This window comes from Mustela erminea, chromosome 18 (genome assembly GCF_009829155.1).
Source record: "Mustela erminea isolate mMusErm1 chromosome 18, mMusErm1.Pri, whole genome shotgun sequence".
NCBI lineage: Eukaryota > Metazoa > Chordata > Mammalia > Carnivora > Mustelidae > Mustela > Mustela erminea.
In genome coordinates, this window is record NC_045631.1 from 39,647,833 (window position 1) to 39,670,028 (window position 22,196).

A 22,196-nucleotide genomic window follows, 5' to 3' on the forward strand; every position below is an offset into this window, starting at 1 on the left:
ATTGCAGAACCAGAGGGGCCTCTGGAGGTCCCCTCTTCTGGCTGTCTCTGCTCATACATACGTCTGCCTGTGAGGACAGACAAGGCAGACAGGGTCCAGCTAGTGGGCAGCAGAAGGGGAAAGTGGCCATCTCTTCCTTCAGGTACACCTTCTGCTCACTTCCTACATGATTTGTATTGGGAAGTCCTTACTTAGGTCTAACCTTCCAGATACCATGCTGTAACGAAAGCTGGCCAGAGTCAGAAGTACTAGATTGTCCAAAACATAAAATTGGATTTTGGATAAGTCCATTTACTTCTCTGAGCCTCCGACACTTCATCTTTAAAATGGGATTGAGGGTGCCCCTCATTGGCTCAGTCAGTTAAGCACCTGCCTTCAACTCACGATCCCAGGGTCCTAGGATGAAGCCCAGAGCTCCCTGCTCCCAGGGAGCCCGCTTCTCCCTCTCCACCCAGCTCAGTGCTCTCTCTTGCTATCTCTGACTCTCTCCCCCTACCTCTCTTAAATAAATAAATAAGTAAATAAATATTTTTTAAAAATAAAATGGGATTGAGAATAATGGTAATGGCAGTAATACCCGTAATAATAACCGTCTCCCAGGGCTGTTGGGGGGATAATAGCACAGTCCAGGCCTAGAGGAAAGCAGGTGCCACGGGATAATTTTGTAACAGCCCCTCGACCCTCCAGACGAAGCCCCTTCATCCTGGGTAGTACAGGGTTTTGCTCACCTCAGCCAGTCTGGTCTGCCTTGCGCGCTAGACTGTGAACTCCTCTTGGCAAGACTTTGTTCATTTTTTATCACAGCCCATTATCCTCCCCGGTGTCTAGCCCGTGCTTGGGTACGTAGGTTCAATCTACATTTGATAAATAAAGAAGTGAGAGTATGAGTTGCACACCCAAGTCCCGAGAGGCAGAGGGCCGGACTCCCACCACTGACCCTTTGGACATGACCCTTCCCCCCGCGCCCCACCCCACGCCCCGCCCCGCTCTGCCCCGCCCCAGGTCCAGGAGGCGGCGGCGGCGAGGAAAGGAGGCGCTGCAGCTTTAAGATTCCTCTCGGGCGTCCCGGTTGCCAAGGCGCGGTTGCCAAGGACCTGCGCGGAGCTGCGTCCGGCCTCAGCGCGCCGGCCTCGGGTTTCCTCCGCCGCCGCCGCCGCAACCGCCGCCGCCGCCGCCGCCGCCGCCGGGCCGCGCCGGGCTCGGCTCCTCCGAACCGTCTGGCGGACTTGGCACCGGCCCCGGCTCCTCAGTGCCCCCGCGGTGCGTGGCAGGCTGCGGCTTCATTATCCTGATTGATTCCTCCTGCTCCCCGACACCGTGGGGGCCCCGGCCAGGGAAGGGGGGCCGAGGCGGCATCTGCGGGCCCCTTCGCCGGCCCTCGCCCCCAGCCGCTCCTCGGGCTGCCGTCACCTCGGAGCCCTGCTGAGGCCAGGCCAAGGAGGGAGGGCCGGGCCAGCCTATGCCTCCCTGGTGGGCGGGGAGAGCCCCCAGGAGGAACGGAGCTGTGTCCAGCTGGGTTCGATGCAGTGGCCCAAGGCGCCCGCCCTGGGCCATGAACGCCGCAGGTCTCGGGGTCTGCCTTCAGCAAAGGTTTTGCGCCTTCCCCAAAAGGGAATGCAGGATTTGGGGTGAGGAGGGAATACAGTGATGGACTGAGAACTTCAGGAGAATAGGCTTTGGCAAAATGGGAAAGGTGACATCTTCGAGGAGCACTGATCACGTGGACCAAGCCCGGGTGATTCCGGTCTTATCCCATGCCTCCCCGGATGCCTTAACCGCAGTTCTCAGGGGAAGCAGGGACAGGGTCTGCCCAAACAGCACAGGACACGGCAAGGATCTCTGCTTGAAGGAAGGTCACGGGCCTCTGTGAGTTAGAGAACCTGTGCCCAAATGTAGCAGCGGGTGGTCGGGCCACAAAATCGTGGTCCCCCCTAAAAAGCCGAGTGTTGAGGTGAGGCCTCAGTGGAAGGAGTCTCAGCCACGCCTGAGATTGGAGGGTCTTCCTAGTTCTGCCACTTGGTTTGTGACTTGGGCAAGTAGCTACCTTTTTTAGCCTTTGTTTATTAATCTGTAAAATGGGTTAAGACCTCCCTGAGAGTTATCAATGGCTAAATGGGATAATATGTTGATGGCAGGACCCTAAATTCTCTGGCAAGGGGTAGAAAGGGAAATGGGGGGCTGGCTTCCATCCCTGCTGCTGTGTTGGATGAAACCCTCCTCTCTCCTTGAAGGAGGTAAGTCTCCTCCATATGCTTAATCCCTTAACTGGAAGATGACCTGGAACTTTCCAATTGGATCTGCTTCTTTGTCAGTGTAGAAGGGCAAAACTGCGCTCCCGTCTCATTGGTATGGCATGGATTTAATTTCTAAATTCACATCAGGCTCTCTACCACCCCTGTCCCTCTCTGGGTAGGGCCTATCTTTATACAAGACTTGACAGTCTCCCTCTAGTGCCTTAATGTTGTTCTGTCCAAGGGCCAGACCTGAGAAATTTCTTCTTGGGCATTTTGGCTAACTCCAATCTTTAGCTCCTCTTTAGCCCTGGCAAAGAAGGGGTGGAGAATGTGAAGCCAATTTTTTTCCAGAGCCATGGCAATCGTTGTATTTGTGAGCATGATCTGGGCCACGTTGGCTACTCAGTGTCTATCTCTGTTTCCTTTTCTGTAAGTTTATTAATTTATTCTTCCAACCCATATTTCCTGGGTGACCACACTGGGGCAGCATGGTGCACCCAGAACGTAGAAGTGTGGAAATAACAGAGTGGGAAGAACTCCACTCTGAAGCTGCTGATCTTCTGAGGAAAAACAGACACACATATCGATCTCTCCAATACAAGGCTATTTGCATCAGGAGGACCTTCAAAATTCCAGAACTTTCCACAGTGTCATGCTACCTCCGCCGCCACCCTCCCCCACACCGCCCTTCCAGAGCAGAGCAGACCTTGCCTTGGACTCTTCAGCCAGAGGCTAATTGCTTTCCTATGGAAAAAGATCCTAAAATTTGAGTCTGGAGCTTTTGTTCATTTGGTTTTGTTGGAATTATCTATTTTTGTAACAATCATGCATTACTTTTATATTCAAGATTTAAAAAAAAACACAAAAACATTCCCAGTTTGGGAAAAAAGATGTCAGGGAGGATTTTGGGGGGGGGGGGCGGATCCCCCTCTGGTGACCAGAGGCAGGTCAGCACACAGATCTAGGCATGCCAGGCTGCCCAGGGCCCTTGATCAATGTGGTTCTGGGAGAGGCTGCCTCAGTCTACCCACTGGCCTGGCTCCTCACCCCCTCCTGGCTGGCCTGCTCCATCCTCAGCATCTATAGGCCTGAGCTCCACTTCCTATTAATACAAACCACGTGGCACCCTTGCTGTGGCGTCTCTAGGCAGAAAAGGGAGCCACAGCCGCCTAGTGGCTGCCAGGGAGGCTGGCAGGAAGGGGCATCTCCACCAGGCGTCTCCTGGGAAACAGCAAGCTCCCCAGAGAAGGGACATTTGGAAATAAAATTCCTGCCGCTGTGTGTTTGTATGTGTGCAGGGGCGGGAGAGGGAGTTAAGAAACCTCACCGGCCTCTTCTGCTTTTCTCTCTCAGGGAAAGCCTCTTCCAGCAGCTCTCCGGACTCCCACTCCCAACTCCAGCCCATTCCCCAGAAACCACAGAGGGTCTGCTGGGAGCAGACAAGAGGTCTAGAAATGTACCTTCAGATTCATGCTGTGGTTGGGGAAGAGCGCTGGACTGAGAGCCAGAGACCCACGTCCTCAGCTGCTCTGCCTCGCCCTGTGGCCCTGGTCCATTAGACCCCCTTCCTGAGTCCCGCTTTCCTCTGTGAAGTGAGGGTACTGCGTGAGATTGCCCCCTTTAGTCTTAGTCTTCATACTGGCCGCCTGCGCAAGGCTCAAGAATACAGTTGGGGCGTTCTAGGCCATTCTTTCTGGCACTTGGAGCAGACACCTGAGAGTAGTTAATTATTCCTTGTGTGACCTTGACTGGTCCCTTAAATTAGCGGGGTCCCTGCCCCCTGCACATTCACTCATTCAGGTATTTACTGGCGCTTCCTGAGCCTGAGGAGAAGATAGAGACCATCCTGATTGAGAGGAAAGAGGCCCTCAGCCCCCTCCACGCTGTCGTGTGCCCCAGGCCAGCTACATGGCACATTCCTTCCACGAGGACCCCCTTCACATGGAGCCAGAGGGCCCTGGCAACTTCTCTTCCCATCGTGCTCATAGCCAACCAGAGGGAGAAGCCGTGATGCCTCAAGGGGAGTAGGGATGGGCTTGATGTCCCTGCCCCTTCCCGTCTCACATCTCCCTGGTTCTCTTTGCCCTCCCTTGCTCTTGAGGGCCAAGCCCCCACTCCCAGCCAATACCACCCACCCCCGTAAGGTAATCAGACTGGAGACAGGTGCCCTTGGGAAACCACATGCAGAGGTCAGAGATGCCTGAGTAAAAGCCACTCTCCCAGCTGGAGTGCCCTTCTTCCTGGCCTCACCTCAGAGCTCCCTTTCCTCTAGAGGTGGGAGGTGCAGGGGGAGCTCTCCAATCAGGAGATAACCTCCCATAACTATAGGAGGAGGGCTGGGATCCCTGTAAAGACCCAGGGAGCCTAGGCCTCCTTGGGTGTCCTCTTAGAAAACATTGGCTCACACACCTGGCCTTGTGGCTTCTTAGCCCACATCTGCCCGGGGACCAGGCAGTTGAGGTAGAAGGGAAGAAGGGGGGTGGGAAGGAAGGTCAGGAAGTAGAGGTAGGAGGCAGGAGGAGTGTTGATCTGGATTCTGACTGACACCTTTATTGGGCACCTACTGTGTACCAGGCGACAGGCTCTGTCCCAGCTTTACCTGGATTATCTTCTCCAGTCCTCACTTGAGCCCTGTGCCAGTATTATTATCCTGCTCTGACAGAGAAGGAAACTGAGACTCAGAAGCATTATGTAACTTGTCCAAGGTCACACAGCTTGTCAGGAGTGAAGCCAGGATCCCAGCCCAGGTCTGTCAGCCTCCAGTGGGTTCTCTCTGCTGCCAGAAAGTCCTCCTCCTGGAAAGCAGGTCTGGGGTTGGGGTTTTCAGTCAGAGCTCATCAGGATCCCCAGAGGTAAATCTATTGTCATCTGCCCTCCTCCTCCTCACCCATCTGCCAAGCAAGTCGCAGGTGAGCCCCCCGCCACGGCCCCTGCCCCAGCCCCAGGTGCTAGCTCAGCTTTGCCTGGCTCCTGGCCTCTCTCTGGTGCCCCCAAGGTGGCTCTGAGGTCACCCCACACCCCAATGCCTTTCATTCTGCATTTCCAGATCTCAGAACACAGAGGAAAACGTAGGAAGAGAGAGGAGGTCACTTGAAGGTTGGAAGCAGGGGCTCTGGTCTTGGGCAAAGGATTGGGGGGCCCAGTTATCTCCTTGATTCAAATGAACCCTTTCCCTAACTCCCACCCCTCACCCCCAGAGACAGCCAGAGCTTTGCTTAGTTAATGAAATACAAAAGAAGGAATCAGGGGGTGGGGGTGGTCGACGCGCTGGAAAGCAAGGGAGAGAGGAAAAGTTGGGTCTCTTCCAAAGAGTTAATGTTCCACAGTATGATCGATTAGGTGTCAGATGTAATTTCAAACCAATACAAGATGAATGGCATAATTTTCCCTCTCTCATTTTAGACAGAATTAAGAATCCATTAGCTAACACAAATTTTTGGCAAGTTTAATAGGAGCTCAAATCTACATTCGGAGGAAACGCTCCCCAAAGCCTGTTTCAAGCTTTTACTCCTCAGGCCCCCCAGCCTCCAGTATCCTCCCGACCCTCACAAGCCCTCTGTCGTCTCTCCCCACATGCAGCCCCCTCTCCCTTCCCCTAGCCCTTCCACACGCCCCTCCCTGGCCCAGCCTGAGATTAACTGGCCTGACCCCTCTGACAAAGGCCGCGCCTGCCCACCATTGTCTTCCAGTGGCGATGGGTGGGGGGAAGGGGCGGAGGGGCTGGCAGTGGGCCCAGGAAAGGAGGGAGGTTGCTGAATTGGCCCCAGGCTGCAGACAAACCCTAGGGAGAGGGGTGAACTGGGGCTTTGGGACTGTTTGTGTCTCAGCTACTCCCCAGTTTCTCCCCCAGAAAAGTTCTTATTTTTGTCCAAGACAAAGCATTACCCGGTTCATGAGAGGAGACACAAACCCCATTCTGCCTTTTACATCTACATGTATTAGTGTACAAGGTAAACCTGAGAGATGAAAAACAACAGTTACCATCCCATTCTACAGATGGGAAAACTGAGGCTGGGGGAGGTGATTAGAATCAGCTGGGTCCAAGGGTAAAACTTGGCTTTGCTACTTCCTTCCCTTAGGCCTTTCCTCTGGGCCTCAATTTCCTCATCTGTAAAACGGGAGGGACCTTGGTCCCCAGTGCAGAGTATTATCCTGAAGGCCAAAGTCAAGGAGAAAGTCAGGTATCCACTCTGCAGGAGCTTCCTGAATCAGCTCCAGCGCACCCCTTCCAGTCTCACAGCCTGATCTGGAAGACCAGCCTGCAGACTGAGCTCTGTCCTGGAAAGCAAAAGAGACCAGAATAATGATTATGACAGCTTCCCCTTACTGGGCACTGATTTTATGCGGAGAATGGGAACCAAGCTCATTTACTCCTCAGATCTTTATCAGATACTAGTATCATCATCTCACTTTCCAGGTCAGGAAACTGAGGCACAGACAAGTGAAGGAACGACTAAAGTGCTAGCAGGGGCAGAGCTAGAATTCCAACCCGGGCAGCCTAGTCCTAAGGCCTATAGCTCTCTACCCAAGGTGAAGCAGAGGCAAAGGTCTGGGATGGTGGAGGCCCAGGATGTGATGACCCCAGACCCTGGGTCTGGAAAGTCTTCATGAAGGACTGTAGGCTTGACTTAGATTTTAACTGATGAGTAGGAGTCTCCCAGGTGGGCAAGGAGAGAAAGAATGTTCTAGGCAGTGAGAACAGCATGTGCCAAGGCACCGAAGGAAGTCTCAGCATGGGGATGGTGAGTGACGCACTGTGCCAACCAAAACATGGGGTTCATGTGGAGGATGGCAGGAAACAGGTGGGATAGGCAGGCCAGGTGCTTCATTCTGACAATCCTGCTCTAGAAATTGGGAATTCTAACTTCTATAGCTAACCTTGCATGTCATACTCAGGAGTTACGAGTTTTTCATGTTGTTGTAATAATAGAGGTAGCATTTTTCCATGTGCCAAATGCTTTATAGCAATTGCCTTGTTTCTTCATTACAATAACCTTACAAAGCAAACACTGTTATCCTGTTTTTCAGATGAGTAAACTGAGGCTCAGAAATACTAAGTTACTTGCCTAAGAGACACAGCTAAAGATTGAGAGAAGTGACCATTCGACCCAGGTATAACCCCAAAACCCAAACTCATAATCACTGTGGTTCTGGGTCCTGGGAGGCAGTGGGAAACTGGGGAGGGATTTTGGCAGGGAGTGATGGGTTGGATTGGGTTATAGGAAAAGAAGAGGTTCAATTGGGGCACCTGGGTGGCTCAGTGGGTTGAAGCCTTTGCCTTCGGCTCAGGTCATGATCCCAGGCTCCTGGGATCGAGTCCCACATCAGGCTTTCTGCTCAGCGGGGAGCCTGCTTCCCTTCCTCTCTCTGCCTGCCTATCTGCCTACTTGTGGTCTCTGTCTGTCAAGTGAATAGATAAAATCTTTAAAAGAAGAAGAAGAAGAGGTTCAATTGGACCAGAGTGTGATTGGAGGCTCCATCTGGAATTTTTTTTCTTTTTTTAAAAGATTTTATTTATTTGACAGAGATAGAGAGAGAGAGAGAGTAGGCAGAGAGACAGGCAGAGAGAGAGAGGGAAGCGGGCTCCTGGCTCACCAGAGAGCCTGATGTGGGGCTCGATCCCAAGACCTTGAGACCATGACCTGAGCTGAAGGCAGAGCCTTCAGCTGAGCCACCCAGGCGCCTTTCCATCTGGAATTTTCATCTGGACCAAAGCACTGGAGAAGGATGGGGGGAAAGGCTCTCCCCATCCATGAGGATGGAAAAGAGGGCCTCCCAGAGGCCTAAGTAGTAATAATCATAACAATACCAATTCTTCAGCAGCCTCTACCCTGTGACTGGACCATCTCCACCATCTCCAACTCACACAGTGTTGTAGGGCAAATACTGTTAGCCCCATTTTACAGATGAGAAAGCTAAGGCTTAGAGAGCTTGATCAGTTTCTCTGGACCACACAGCTGTGATCTGGTAGAGCTGGTACTGGCCCAAAGCCCTGGCCTTCCCTCATACCTCACTACCAGAAGGTGGCTGGGCTACACACCAGATGCCAGCTCTTCCCTCTTGACGTGGCTTAATATTCCCTGAGGTACCTACGGAGCCGTCTCCCCATTTGGGTCCCAGCAAATGGCTTTGAGCTAAGGGAGATGGAAAGGGGAAGAGGAAGAGGGGAGGAGAAGAGAAGTTGGGAGAGAGAGGAGCTCTGAGGGGAGAGCCGTCAGTCATTTTTCCTGTTTCTGACCACTCAGGAAGATGTCCAGGGCATGGTTAGAGGAAGATGAATGCATTCAGTTATCCTCGCCTTAAAAGTGGAAAAGACACTTCATGCCTTTGCCTCATTTTCCACCTTTTGGGAAGTCCTTCCTGTTACCTAACTCGCATCCCTCCTAATGGACCCACAAACAATCCCAGTTGCCAGTTCCATGGAAGAGCCCATGGACCCCACCATGAGGAAATATCTTGTCACCTTCCTCCTGCAGTAAAGAGTCAAGGGGTGGAGGGATATTGTGCCTCCTCAGCTTTCTGTCACTGCACATCCAGAGGTGGGGGGTGGGGGCGGTGGAGGGACTGTGTTCCCAAGTTATCCCACTGGAAGAAGGAAATGACTGGTCCAGCTTCTCCTCAGCAGAGAGGAGAAAGACCAGCAGTATCTGGGGTGAGGGAGGGGGAGTACCTGCTGCGGCCACAGCCTGAAAAACAGACCCAGGGCTCCTGTCCTGAAGAAAGGAGATCTCTGAGTTTGGGTAAAATTACTTCACTTGCTGGATATCACAGCCGAGAGTAAAGGAATTCATATCCCTGCCGAAGCCAGAAATTGCATGAGCCCAGGGCCGCCCTTAAGGGAGAGAACTTGGGGAGGAGACTGGAGAGAATACTTAAGAAAAAATGACTTTGTGGGAAAGAATTTGAGCTTAATCTTTATTTATTTATTTGAGAGAGAGAGAAAAGGAGCAAGGTGGGGAGGGATAGAGGGAGAAGCTGACTCCCCACTGAGCAGAGAGCCCGATGGACTCAATCCTGGGACCCTGGGATCATGACCTGAACCGAAGGCAGGCACTTGACCGACTGAGCCACTGAGGTGCCCAGAATTCAGGTTTCAGAAGCAAAAGACCGCAAGTTAGAATCTGGGCCCACCCACTGTAAAAGGTAAGCTACCTGGGCAGACTTGTTCACTTATTTGACACATGTTCATTGATAGCCCGTCCTGTGCCAGGCACTGAAGATCCTTACCTTTAAGGAACTTATATCCTAGCTGGGAGACAGGCATCATACATCAGTAAACTATATGTTAGAAGGTAGTAAGAATTATGGGGGAGGAAGTTCACAAGAAGGTGATCTAGATTGGCGAGGTGGATAAGGGTAGACCTCATCTGGAAGAGCAGCATTTGAACTAAGACCTGCAGGGGATGAAGAAATCCATAGTGTGGGTATCAGGGAGCAGCCAGCAAACAGGTGAGCCAGGGCCTGAAGGGCCCAGGGGGGCCAGTGGACTGGAGGGCTCCAGGGAGAGCAGAAGCAGGTGAGGCCTGAGCCGGAATGGAGCAAGGCACAGACCGCACGGGGGGGGGGGGGGGGTGTCCCATTTGTATAGGCTTTGTTTTTCTTTGTATAGGCTTTGGTTTTCTCCGGGAATAAAATGGGGAACCTGGCCAAATTTCCAGTGAGGGAAAACATGATCAGACAAATGTTTCAAAGGTTCACTGTTGCTCCTATAGAGAGTATAGACGGGGGCTCGGGGAGGGGAGTAGGGGAGAGGTGAGGGAAGAAGCAGGGAACAGGGAAATCGGGTGGTTGTTTAATCTAGCTGAGTCTCAATGTTCTCATTTGTCAAATGGGAATGAAAAGTGTTCCAGAAGATATGCTATAAAAGATTTGTGCGTATATCCCCAGCCTTTAGCAGATGCGGTTCAACAAAGTCTCACTGAGTGAAAGAATGAATGATTATCTTTCCATGCCCTCCTCACTTACATAACTCCTATCCTAAGCCCAGAAACAGCTCCTTGGAAGCTTCTAGAAACCAACAAACGTGGATTCTCATCCTGATTAACCACTCTTCTTCATCTGTAAAATGGGGATAATATTATCTATTCCCCAGGATAATTGTAAAGATTAAATAAAATAACGTGTGCCAATCTGCATTGCCCAATTGGAAGCCACTAGCCACATGTAGCTATTTAAATTTAAATTAATTGAAATTAAATAGAATTTAAAATTCATTTCCTCAGTCACAGTTAGCCATATTTCAAATGCTTAATAACCTCATATTGGCTAGTGACTACCATACTGAACAGAACAGAAATAGGACATTTCTATCCTTGCAGAAAGTTCTGACAGTGCTGGTCTGAAGCACTCAACTTAGCCTGGCCCAAGTCATAAGCACAGGAATGCTACCATTCTTGGAGGACTCGGGCAGTGAGACTGATTATTCTTCCCATAGTTTGCCAAAGGCCATCCATTTGATGTTCTCCAGTGTTGAGTCTAAAGATGAAGATCAGGGAAGAGTCAGGGGCTAGTCAGGGCAGAAGGAGAGAAGGAGGAAGAACAGGTCCCTTGGACAACACCAAAAGAGTTGGCACTAAGGATTGCCCGGGGGGTGGAAGTGAGTAGAATATTGTGTCGGGCGCAGGGAAGAAAAGAAGACCAAAAGAGAAAAACAGAAGAGAGAGAGAGAAATTCAGGCATCCAAGAGCTGGTCCCCAGGAATGCAAATTTTGAGATCCTTAATCTCAATATCTGTATTATTGAGTTCATTCATACTGCCTGTGTTCATTGAGCACCTATTATGTACCTGGTCCTGTCCTACATGCTGGGATGCTACTATAAAAAAAAAAAAAGGCCCCACCCATAGGGAGCGTGTGTGTAGATACGGGGTGGGAAAACTAGAGGAGGAATATAAGCCATGTGTAACATATATAGTATGCTAGATGGTGATATGTACTAAAGAGAAAAATAAAGCAAAGAAGGAGAGGGAAAGGAGGTGCAGTTTTTGATGGGGGTAGTCAGGAAAGTCTCTTAGAGAAGGTGGTGGTTTATTTTGGTTGCCTAGAGCTGTGGGGATTGAGAAGAATGGGGAAGGACTGACAAAGGGGTGATGAAATGCTCAAAATTGTGATAAAGGTCACACAACCCCATGAATATACTAAGAAACCATTGAATTGTACATTTTTTTCTCTTTTAAGATTTTACTTAGGGGCGCATGGATGGCTCAGTTGGTTAGGCAACTGCCTTCGGCTCAGGTTGTGATCCTGGAGTCCTGGGATCAAATCCCACATCGGGCTCCTAGCTCCATGGGGAGTCTGCTTCTCCCTCTCGACCTCCCCTCTCATTCTGTCTCACTCTCTCAAATAAATAAATAAAATCTTTAACAACAACAACAAAAAGATTTTACTTATTTCTTTGACAGAGAGGGACAGCAAGAGAGGGAACACAAGCAAGAGAGGGAACACAAGCAGGGGAAGTGGGAGAGGGAGAAGCAGGCTTCCCACCGAGCAGAGAGTCCAATGTAAGGCTCCATCCCAGGACCCTGCGATCACGACCTGAGCCAAAGGCAGATGCCTAACAACTGAGCCACCCAGGTGCCCCGAATTGTACACATAAAAAAAAAAAAAGAATTTATCTGGGGCACCCTCGGTGGCTCAGTTGGTTAAGCATCTGCCTTCGTCTCAGGTCACAATCCCAGGGTCCTGGGATCACACCCCACGTCGGGCTCTCTGCTCTCGGGGGAACCCGGTTCTCCCACTCCCTCAGCCTGACACTCCCCCTCCTTGTGCTCTTGCTCTCTTACTCTCAAATAAATAAATAAAATCTTTTTTAAAAATCTATTTATTTATTTGAGAGTGCATGAAGGGCAGAGAGAGAAAAAAGAGGGAGAGAGAATCTCAAGCCGACGCCCTACTGGGGATTGAGCCCAATGCAAAGACCACCACTTGAGTCAAAATCAAGAGTCAGAAACTTAACCGACTGAGCCACTCAGGCACTCCAAATTGTACACTTTAAATGAGTGAATTATAACTTAGCAAAGCTGTTATTAAAAGAAAAAAAAAATCACTCTGCCTGCTGCACCGCAAACAGACTGAAGGGACCCAGGGCCGAGACTGTGGTCATCCAGGAGAGAGGGGACAGCAGCGTAAACTAGGGTGGTAGCAGTGGGGTGATGCGAAGTGCTCAGAGTCTGGATTGATTTTGAAGGCACAACAGACAGATTTGCTTTTGGATCAGGTATGAAGTGTAAAAGAGCATTGTCAAAGAGGACTCCAGAATTTCTTGCCTAGGAAACCACAAGAGCTAAGGAAGTAGAGGCCTGGAAAGGGAGAGGGGCTGGCCTGAGGGTACCAGTCACCAAGGGCACCTGAAAGGGACTCTGAAAGGAGGCAATGTAATTGCTTAGATTGGCAGACCCCAGCCTTTGACTTTGAATTCTAACCCTACCATATTACAGAACCTCTCCCAGCCTCGGGGCCACAGGCTAGGATCTACTAAGACTGAGTAGGACAGATCCGACTCATTTATGATGGGAGAGCATTTGCTCCTTCCGTTTCCCCTTCCTACCACAGACCTGAGACAGCTCTGAGCCAGGAGCTCAGAAGAGAACCAAGAGGGGTCTATTGCAGACCTTAGGCTCCTGAGGGAGAACTGGTTGGAGTTTGGGCATTGCTCCCAGCTGTTTGAATCCTGTAATGGAGAGAGAACAGGGAGAACATGCTCACACACACCCCACCCCCCACTCCGCCATCCCCCGCCCCCACCCCCACTCCCCCAGCCTGAAGGGTAGGCAGTCTGGGTCCTGTGACTCCACCCTCTCTAGGGGCAGGGAGGCTGGGCCCTACACATCTGGGCTCAGAGATCATCCTCTGAGTCAGTTCTCCCCAAGCTGGTGAGAGATTCTAGGAAGCTTTTAATTACCGCCTCAGAGTGGATGCTAGGTTAATGTGATGATTCGAAAGGTGTATTTTTCAATTATATTTAACGAAAAGATTTATAGTGAAGTAAAATATAATTAGGAGGCTGCCAGCAGACAGACTTCCTGGGAGGAAGAGAAATGAGAGAGACCCTTAATGGGGCAGGTTGGAGCCCAAGCTATAGGACCGGTTCATCCCACCCCCACCCTGCAAGACGTCAAAACATTAATCAATTCTGCCATTCAAACACACTGACTCAGTGTCTATGCCATGCTGGGCTCAGAGTTTACCAGGGGGACAGAACAAATACTATGGTCCCTGTCTTCAGAGAGCTTACAGACCAGCAGGATGGGGTAAAAAAAAAAAAAAAAAAAAAAAAAAAAAAAAGGCAAGGCAACAGTTAAATACTGCAAAGGAAATAGTAGAAAAGGCATCAGAAAAGGTTTCTTGGGTGGACGTGGGGGTGGACAAAGTGAGACCTGAAGCATGAAACGGAGCCAGCCATGAAGAGTGGGAGAGAGGTGAGGGCACTGATTGGACCAAGAAAGCCGTCCAGTTCCTAGGGTGAGAAGGTGATCTTAGTGTGTGCAGAGTGGAAAGAAAGGCCAGTGAGGCTGGGACATGGAGAGGGAGAGGCAGGGGCCAGTGTGGGACTCTGGGGAAGGAGGGAGGGACCAGATCCGGCTGATAAGGAGTTAGGATTTTATTCTACGCGCTGAGGAAGCCACGGGGAAATTTTAAGCCAGAGAGTGAAAAGCTTATATTTTTTAAAGATTACCCTAGCTGCTCTGGGAGAATGGATCAGATTGGGGCAAGGTGGGAAGCCAGAGCAGACACCCAGAGAAGAGGTGATGTGACCTTGTGTAGAGGGAAGCAGTGAGGAAGGAGAGAAGAGAGGGACTCAGGGGGCTCTTGGAGCAAGGATCAGTGGCTCTTGGTGAGAGGCTGTGTGGAGAATGAGAAGAAGGGGGAACTCAAGGATGAGTCCAGGCTTTTGGCTTGAACAACCAACTGGATGCTGCCTTTTACTGAAATGAGGAAGCCCAGAGAAGAAATAGGTGGGAAGAATGTGGATAAAGAGTTCAGATCTTGGGGCGCCTGGGTGGCTCAGTGGGTTAAGCCTCTGCCTTTCGGCTCAGGTCATGGTCTCAGGGTCCTGGGTTCAAGCCCCGCATCGGGCTCTCTGCTAGGCGGTGAGCCTGCTTCCCCCTCTCTCTGCCTGCCTCTCTGCCTACTTGTGATCTCTCTCTCTCTTTGTCAAATAAATAAAATCTTTAAAAAAAAAAAGAGAGTTCAGATCTTGGGGTGCCACGATGGTTCAGTCCGTTAAGCATCTACCTTCTGTTCAGGTCATAATCCCAGGGTCTTGGGATCAAGCCCCAAATCAGGACCCCTGCTCAGTGGGTAGTCTGCTTTTCCCTCTCCCTCTGCCTGCTGCTCCCTGCTTATGCTCTCTCTCTGTCAAATGAACGAACAAAATCTTTTTTTTAGGTTTTTATTTATTTATTTGACAGAGAGAGTGAGAAAGCACAAGCAGGGGGAGCTGCAGAGGGAGAGGGAGAAGCAGGTTTCCTGCTAAGCAGGAAGCCTGATACGGGGCTCGATCCCAGGACCCTGGTATCATGACTTGACCTGAAGGAGAAGCTTAACTGACTGAGCCATACAGACGCCCTGAAATCTTTATTAAAATAAAAAAGAGAGAGTTCAGATTTGGAATGGAGACCCTCTAGGGACTTCCCTGGCCCTGAATGCTGGAAGTCTGGATGCTTCACCCCAAGGGGGTCCACTTTTATCACCTTATTCTATTTCTCCCTGCATTGTCCTTCAGCTTTTTTGTATGTCTAACTTCCATTCCCCCTTTTGCACTTGCGAGTGCATGCTTCTCTCTTTGGAGAGCAAATTCTGTCATTCTCAGCTCCCTTTAACTGCCTAAATTCCTGAAATGCTACCACTAAGTTCACACTATACTCTTATTCACTGAGAACCCACTATGGGTCAGACAACATGCTGTAAGCATTGGCTACAGTATTTCCATCCAATCCTGCTAACCACTCCTTCCATGGTATTAATATAACAATAACAAGGGTGACTGGGATGTTTAGGCATCTGCCTTCAACTCAGGTCATGGTCTCAGGGTCCTGGGATCGAGCCTCACATCAAGCTCTCTGCTCCGCGGGGGTCTGCTTCTCCCTCTCCCTCTGCCTCTGTGCTCCCGAGCTCTCTCTCTCTCTCTCAAATTAATAAATAAAAATCTTTTTAAAAATATAGAACAATAATAATAGTGACCATTTAATGGCAACTCTCTCGAGCTAAGCCCTTTACATGAATTATATTTAAAATTTAAAACAAAATTTTATTTACTTAAGTAATCTCCACACCCCATTTAGGGCTCAAACACACGACCTCAAGACCAAGAGGTGCACACTCCTCTGAGCCAGCCAGGTGCCCCTACATGAATCATATTTAAATCTCACTGAGAAATAACCTGCCCAGGGTCACACAGCCAGTTAGTATTGAAAATGAAATGAGAGGGGCCCCTGGGTGGCTCAGTGGGTTAAAGCCTCTGCCTTCAGTTCAGGTCATGATCTCAGGATCCTGGGATCGAGCCCCACATGGGGCTCTCTGCTCAGCGGGGAGCCTGCTTCCCTTCCTCTCTCTCTACCTGCCTCTCTGCCTACTTGTGATCTCTGTCTGTCAAATAAATAAATAAAATATTAAAAAAAAAAAGAAAGAAAGAAAATGAGATGAGAAATCTAGGATTGTCTCCAGTACACCAGACTCTCTGGGGGACATAAGAACTGCATGGGTGATGAAAGGAAGGAACCATTTGACTGCCTTTCCTCTCCTGCTCGCTCATTCTTTCCCAGATGAAGCACAGAGGTGACATTATTCTCTGACTTCCTTCCCTGGGTGCAGAGGACAGGCACGCCTGATGACAACTCCCAGGCATGCACTGTGTTGGGCAAATCTGCACGTTTGTTGGGGAGGGAACAGTTGTGGTAGGAGCTACCAGGTCCTAAGAGGCATTGCCCGGTGTCATAGGGGTGAGTGCCTAACCATGTAATGAGGGCTCCTGCTCCGTGATCCAGAGAGGTGATTCTTTTTTTCTTTTTTTTTTAAGATTTTATCTATTTATTTGACAGGCAGAAATCACAAGTAGGCAGAGAGGCAGGCAGAGAGAGAGGGGGGAGCAGGATCCCTGCTGAGCAGGGAGCCCGATATGGGGCTCGATCCCAAGACCCTGAGATCATGACCTAAGCCGAAGGCGGAGGCTTTAACCCACTGAGCCACCCAGGCACCCTGAGAGGTTTTTCTTTTATCCCCTATCCTCTGAGGAAGGGTTTTGTTGTATAGATGTGTGTGCATTTGTGCTGGTGTGCACATGTGTGTGCAAGCCAGAACAGGCCTGTCTCCTATGCATTTCCCTCTGAATATGTATGTGGCATGATGGTTTTCTAGTTGTCTGGGCCCTCACGAAGGCAAGTAACTTGTACATTTTTTTCATGTATAGGCCTGTAGTTGGAGTTCACGCAGTATAGAGAAGGCCTGCCCTAGAGTTGAGTTCCGAGCTCAGCTCCCCACCTCTTCTTGCCTGTCCCTAGCTCCCTGCTTCTTCCCCACCTCCCCTCATGCTGGGCAGAATGCCCTTAGCCTGTGCCGGCTGGCACACATGCCACATGGTGCCTGGCGCGCGTCTGGGCAAGGATGACGCCCCCAGGCCCGGCTGGGATACTAAGCCACCCGCTGCCTCCTCCATCTTCAGAACGGAGCGTCCCCATCCCGTCCCCTTTCTCAGCCAGGGACTCGGGGAGCAGGCGGGGACACGGCACAGACAGATACGAACACACAGATGCACCCAGAGACGCCCACAGGCGTGTGCCCCAGAGAGGCACAGGCGTTCACACAGCCTTGGGCACACTCACACATGCGCATTCACGGAGATCCAAAGAAACTCGTAGGCACTCACTACTTGCACAGATCTCGACCTGAAGTAAACCCTCCTGTCCATTTGGGCTCACCTCTGACAAAGCCGGCTGTGTCTCCGTCCATGGTGCTGAAAGCAGACTTTTCTCCTTACAGAAGGACAAGACAGGGAAGAGAGGAGAGGAGACCTGGAATGGGTGGTAGAAGACACAAGAAATGGAGGAGAGAAAAGAGACAAAAGGGAGGAAACCCACAGATAAAAGAAGGAGAGAGAGAGAGAGACTTGAAAGGATACCAGGGGGAAAAAGCAGTGTTCAAACAGTGGGCCTGGGAGAGGCGGGTGATGACGGAAGTTGATCTCAGATCCCATCGCTGCTTTAAGTTGCAGACTTGGGTTCAAGGATTTAGCCATCTTTGCCCTTCAGGGCCAGTTATGGGAAGAGTTTGGTAAGGGTACTGTGACAGGTGAGGGATCCTGGATGTGTGGTTCCTGTGGCCTCCAGGTGTCCTTTTCCAGGTACCTCCTTGCCTTGGAAGACCTTAAAATAGTAGTGGAAGGAGACAGATACCAAGAAAGTTCTATCATAACTCCACAAAAAGCTTCCCACCTGATTTCTTATCTCAATTTGTGTTGGGCAAGTGGACAGCAATGTTGATCTGGATTTGTTCTGAGGATTGTAGGGATTTAGTGACTGCTTAATGCTTATCTGTAAGATTGGATTATGGGTTCCTATCTCCCTCTCTTGAGATAAAAACTTCTCTCTGGTGCGATTGCCTAGTAGGGATTCTCCCCCACCAGCAGCCCCCTCGTTGTGAAATATATGGAATATAAAGAATGCCCACTTTCCTGGTGGAGGAGGAGGATTTTCAAGAATGAAAGGGCTTTATTATTTAATAACTAGGCAAGAGGGGATGAAGAAGATGAGGAAGGATGAAAGAGAAAAGGGGGGGGAGAAAGAATGTGTAAAGATGGAGGAAAGGAGAAAGGGAAGAAGAAAGAGATTGGAGGAAAAGGAAAGGGAGAGGATAGAGGTGCAGATGGCAAAAATGAGAGAGGGCATGAGTCACTCAGACAGACTCCAGTGTCCAGGGAAAGGACAGGGGAAATATGCCAGGTGGAGCAAATTGCTCCCCAGGGGCCCAGATTAGACTGGAAGTCCAGGCTGGTCCTGCAGCTGTTCACAATGGCATTCTCCACCCTGAGCTTTGGGCAGAGAGACCCCATGGGCCAGGAGTACAGATGTGAGGAGAAACTGCCCTAACACAGAAAGTGGGATCAAATGCAGTCAGGTCTGTGTTTAGGTTTCCTCATGTGTGGGATGGGGACAGTGAATGCCTTCTTGGGGGTGTTTCCACCTATTTGCATGTGAGCAGTGGCAGAAAGAGAGCCACATGTATGGGAGTTCACAGGAGAGAAGGTATTGGGTTGACTGAAGGTAAGGAGCAGGCAGAGGAAGAAGAGAGGCAGGAGGAGAGAAGTGAGTGAAAAAGAAAGGACAATGTTCCTGAAAATTTGTGGACCTCCTAATTATTCTCTTATTCCTACCAAGAGAGAAGACAGGAATAGGATACAAGTTGGATGTATGTGCCTCAGTGTCCTTTTCTGTAGTATGGGTATGACAACCATCCCAACCTCAAAAAGTGGACAGCAATTATCTCAACCAAAAAGTGGTTGAGATAATCATTAGCTTGTGTGTAATGCTTAATTTAAGTCAGTTATGAATACATAATAAGATCCACATATATGCTAGTTTCCATCGTTATTGTTGTTAGATCTTGGTTTTGCACTGGAATCAGGGAAATTTTTCTTCCTGTTTAACTAGAACTTCCTGCTACAAATTCGGGTTCAACCTGTGGGTCTCCTTTTGAGCACCACAGAGAACTGTGATTTCCCAGCTCTTCAGAGTCAGCAGATTTTCTAGGGGTACAGAGGAGGACTCCCATGGTGAGGAAAGACAGGGTCTAGGGAACAAGGTACACACCAAGGACCGTCAAGGATGTTTTCCTGGATTCCTGAAAAAGCTGGATCCTGGGCTTACATCAGTGTCTCCCCGCCCAGATCAGAGTCTCAACACTCCACCCTATTTAGAGCTAGTGCCCCCCCCACTCAAGCCTGTACAGGTGTGAACATATGGGTCATTTCTTCCAGATTGCTCTTCCAACCCCAATCCCTTCTCCCTTTTTTATCTACACTTCTGCTCTTTTCTTCTAAGGAATCTAGGTAGGAGGAAAGAAATTCCCTTACTACTTAGAGGGGTGGGATTTCCCCACCCTGCACAGGCAAAATAGATGGTCTCATTCTGGAGGTCAAGGAAGCATGTGGGGACTGGCACAAGGAGGGGTGAGGGGTGGCAGGGCAGCCCCCATGTCCTCCCATTCCCCCCAGCTCCTGTCTCATCACTGTCACCATTCAATCATAGCAGATGGGCTGCAGCTGTGAGCGCCAGCCCGGCACACAGGCTGGTCCGTGCCACTTGGGAGAGAAGGAAGAGAAAGGGAGGGAGGGAAGGAGGAGGAATGGAGGGAGGAGGGAGAGGAGAAAGGGAAGAAGAGAAGGAGGAGGAAAAGGAGGAGTGTGGAGGAGGAGAGAGATCGCTGGAAGAGAAAGGGACTTGGTACCTTTTATGCCTCTCTCTTCCCAGCAGGAGAGCAGAGGCCAAGGCTGGGCTCACAAGCTGGGCAGTGCCAGGCGAGATGGGCATATGCCCTTGATTACTACCAGGACCGCAGGCCAAGCCTCCGCAGCCGCCACGGCCTCATAAATCAGTTTTTAAGTAGCAACCACATGGACATTTCCCAGCTGAGAGGCCTGGCCTCTGTCGGCCCAGCTAGGGCAGCCCTGGTGGAGGGGCAGGTGCCAGGCCAGGGCATAGGAAAGAGAGAGGTGGTCATCAAGGCTTGGTGGGAAGTGGGTTAGGAGCTTGTTCCGGCAACGTCTGAGGGCAGTGTCTCCTGCCAAAAGGGAGTATGCAAGAAGGTGACAAGTGGCTGGCAGTGGGTCCAGAGCCCCCTGTTGGGCTCTTAGACCCTGTCCCGGTTTCCCCTGGGGAAACTGTCCACAGACTTGGAGGATGGTGTTGTTACTGGAGCTCCCTCCCTCCAGATCCTCCTCCCATTTAGAATAGAGTCTCTGTGAGGGTGAGGGCAGTGTGTGGGCATGTGCACTTGGGTATCCAATGTGCTCACTGCTCCTGATGGGTAGGAATCTATCTCCCCGATATCTAGCCCAAGCCCAGCGAAGACCAAGCATCTAGTAAGATGGCTTGAATGAATAAATGATCATGTTCAAAGGGGGTCAGTTATGTGCGTTCACAGGAACGTGAGGATTTATATCCGAGCATGTATGATGGCCAAGTCTATGTGCGTATATATGGTGGGTGTCTGTGGGTGCTCTGGGGAGCTCTGTTCTGACAGACACCCCTCCACACCCTCCCTTTCAGCCCTCCCCTGAGCCCTGATTCTCCCCTTCTGAAGACCCTGTAAGACGGTAGCTCCAGAATCCCACTCCCCCCAGCCCGATCCCTTGCTAAACACCCCCTTCTGCAGGCCACCGTTGGTGCTTGGGGGGGAGGGGGTAGGGGCACGGGGAGCGCGGGAGTCCCGCCCCCGGAACGGCGGGCAGAGCGGGCGGGGTGGGGGCGCCCAGCCTTCTTGCGCCCAGTGTCTCCTCCCTGGGTGAACAGATGTCTCGGAATTTTAGATGTGCTCTCCGCCCCTCCTCGCAATAACTACCCCCACCCCCAGCTGGCACTGGCTGTGGCGTAGCGCCCTCCCCTCCCCCACCTCCGATAGCAGAACCGGCTGATGGATCAGGGAGCACGGCCGGAGGCCCAGGCCAAGAGGCGGGGGAAGCCGACCGGGTCGCGGCAACGGGCTGGGCCGAATTCCGGAGACTCCTGGTGCGGAGAGAACAGGGTCGGCGCTGCCCCCGCCTCTTGCCTTCTTCTCTCCTTCCTTGCCATCTTCCGCATTTCCTCAGCCCTATCTCTCCTTCTGCGATCCCCGTCTCTCTGTCCCTCTCGCTCTCTGCCCCACCTCAAAACCCTCACATCATCCCGTCAACCGCGTATACGCAAACCCTCCACACAGAGCCTCACACTTCGCGACAGAAACTCCTCCTGGCAACTTCGGCGGAATTCTTCCCTCCAGAGACCCCTTTCCCTGCATTCCGTGAGCCACCCCACCCCCAACTGGCCGCCTGCCTGCCCTCGGTGGAAACCCAGAGTTAATCCGGAAAACAGGAGGGAGGGCAGGAGGGGAGTGAGGATCGAGATCAGGGAGGCCAAGGATACCCGGTTTGGCCGGGGTTTGAGAGACACCCAAATTTTCTAATCACTGCTAATTAAGGAACAATCCAATTCCGCGGACCCTCAATTCGGGAAAGGGGGCGGGACCCGCTGAGGGCAGGAGGGGGCCTTGGCAGGGCTTGGCAGCCCGGGGTGGTGCCAGGCACCCTCCCCCACCCTCCCCCCACCCGCCAGCATTCCGAGGTAACAGGCATTTGTTACCCAGCTCGTGCCAGGAGCGATTGGCAGGTTCGAGTAGGCACAGTCATTCCGCACACAGATGTCCCTGCGTTCGCTCTTCTGATATGAATTCTGTCAACTCCGAATCTGAGGGAGAGGAGCAGACAGCCCCACAGACAGAGTTACAGACAGACAGAGCAATTGTCTGGAGGACACAGAACTGCACAGATATTTTTTCTTCTTCTTCTTCTTCTTCTTCTCTGAAAAAAAAAAAATTAAAGAAAATTAAGAAAGACACTAATTTGGGGGGACCCATCTGAGCTCCTGAGAGTGGCCCTCACTCTCTCAATCCTCCCCCCAGTTGCATGCCCACACTTTTCCAGTCTCCCCCAGGGCTCCAGAAATCATCCCTGAACTTCAAATTCAAGTCTTTGCAACCAGAACCACGGAAGTCCGGGAGGTCTCCTTCCTCGTATAGGACTCAGAATTCCCGAATCCCTGCAAGTTCTAGAATACCATCAACCTGGTGCAGGTTCCAGCATTCTAGAATCTCTGAGAGTAGAAATTCCAGAACTCCCGCTCCTGGGCAGATTGTGCCCAGGGATCAATTACTGTATCACCCTCTCCATCAGAGAGGGGGAAGTGGGTGCTATCCCATGTACAGGAGTGGGAGGCCC

At 51.1% G+C, this 22,196-nt stretch overlaps 1 long non-coding RNA gene across 1 annotated transcript; it reads left to right on the plus strand.

Moving 5' to 3' along the window:
- Window positions 1-1,157: 1,157 nt before the first annotated feature.
- On the plus strand, window positions 1,158-21,975 carry LOC116577010. Its single transcript, XR_004280364.1, has 3 exons — window positions 1,158-1,260; window positions 7,263-7,346; window positions 21,913-21,975. It is a non-coding gene; the product is annotated as an uncharacterized LOC116577010 (long non-coding RNA).
- Window positions 21,976-22,196: the final 221 nt, after the last annotated feature.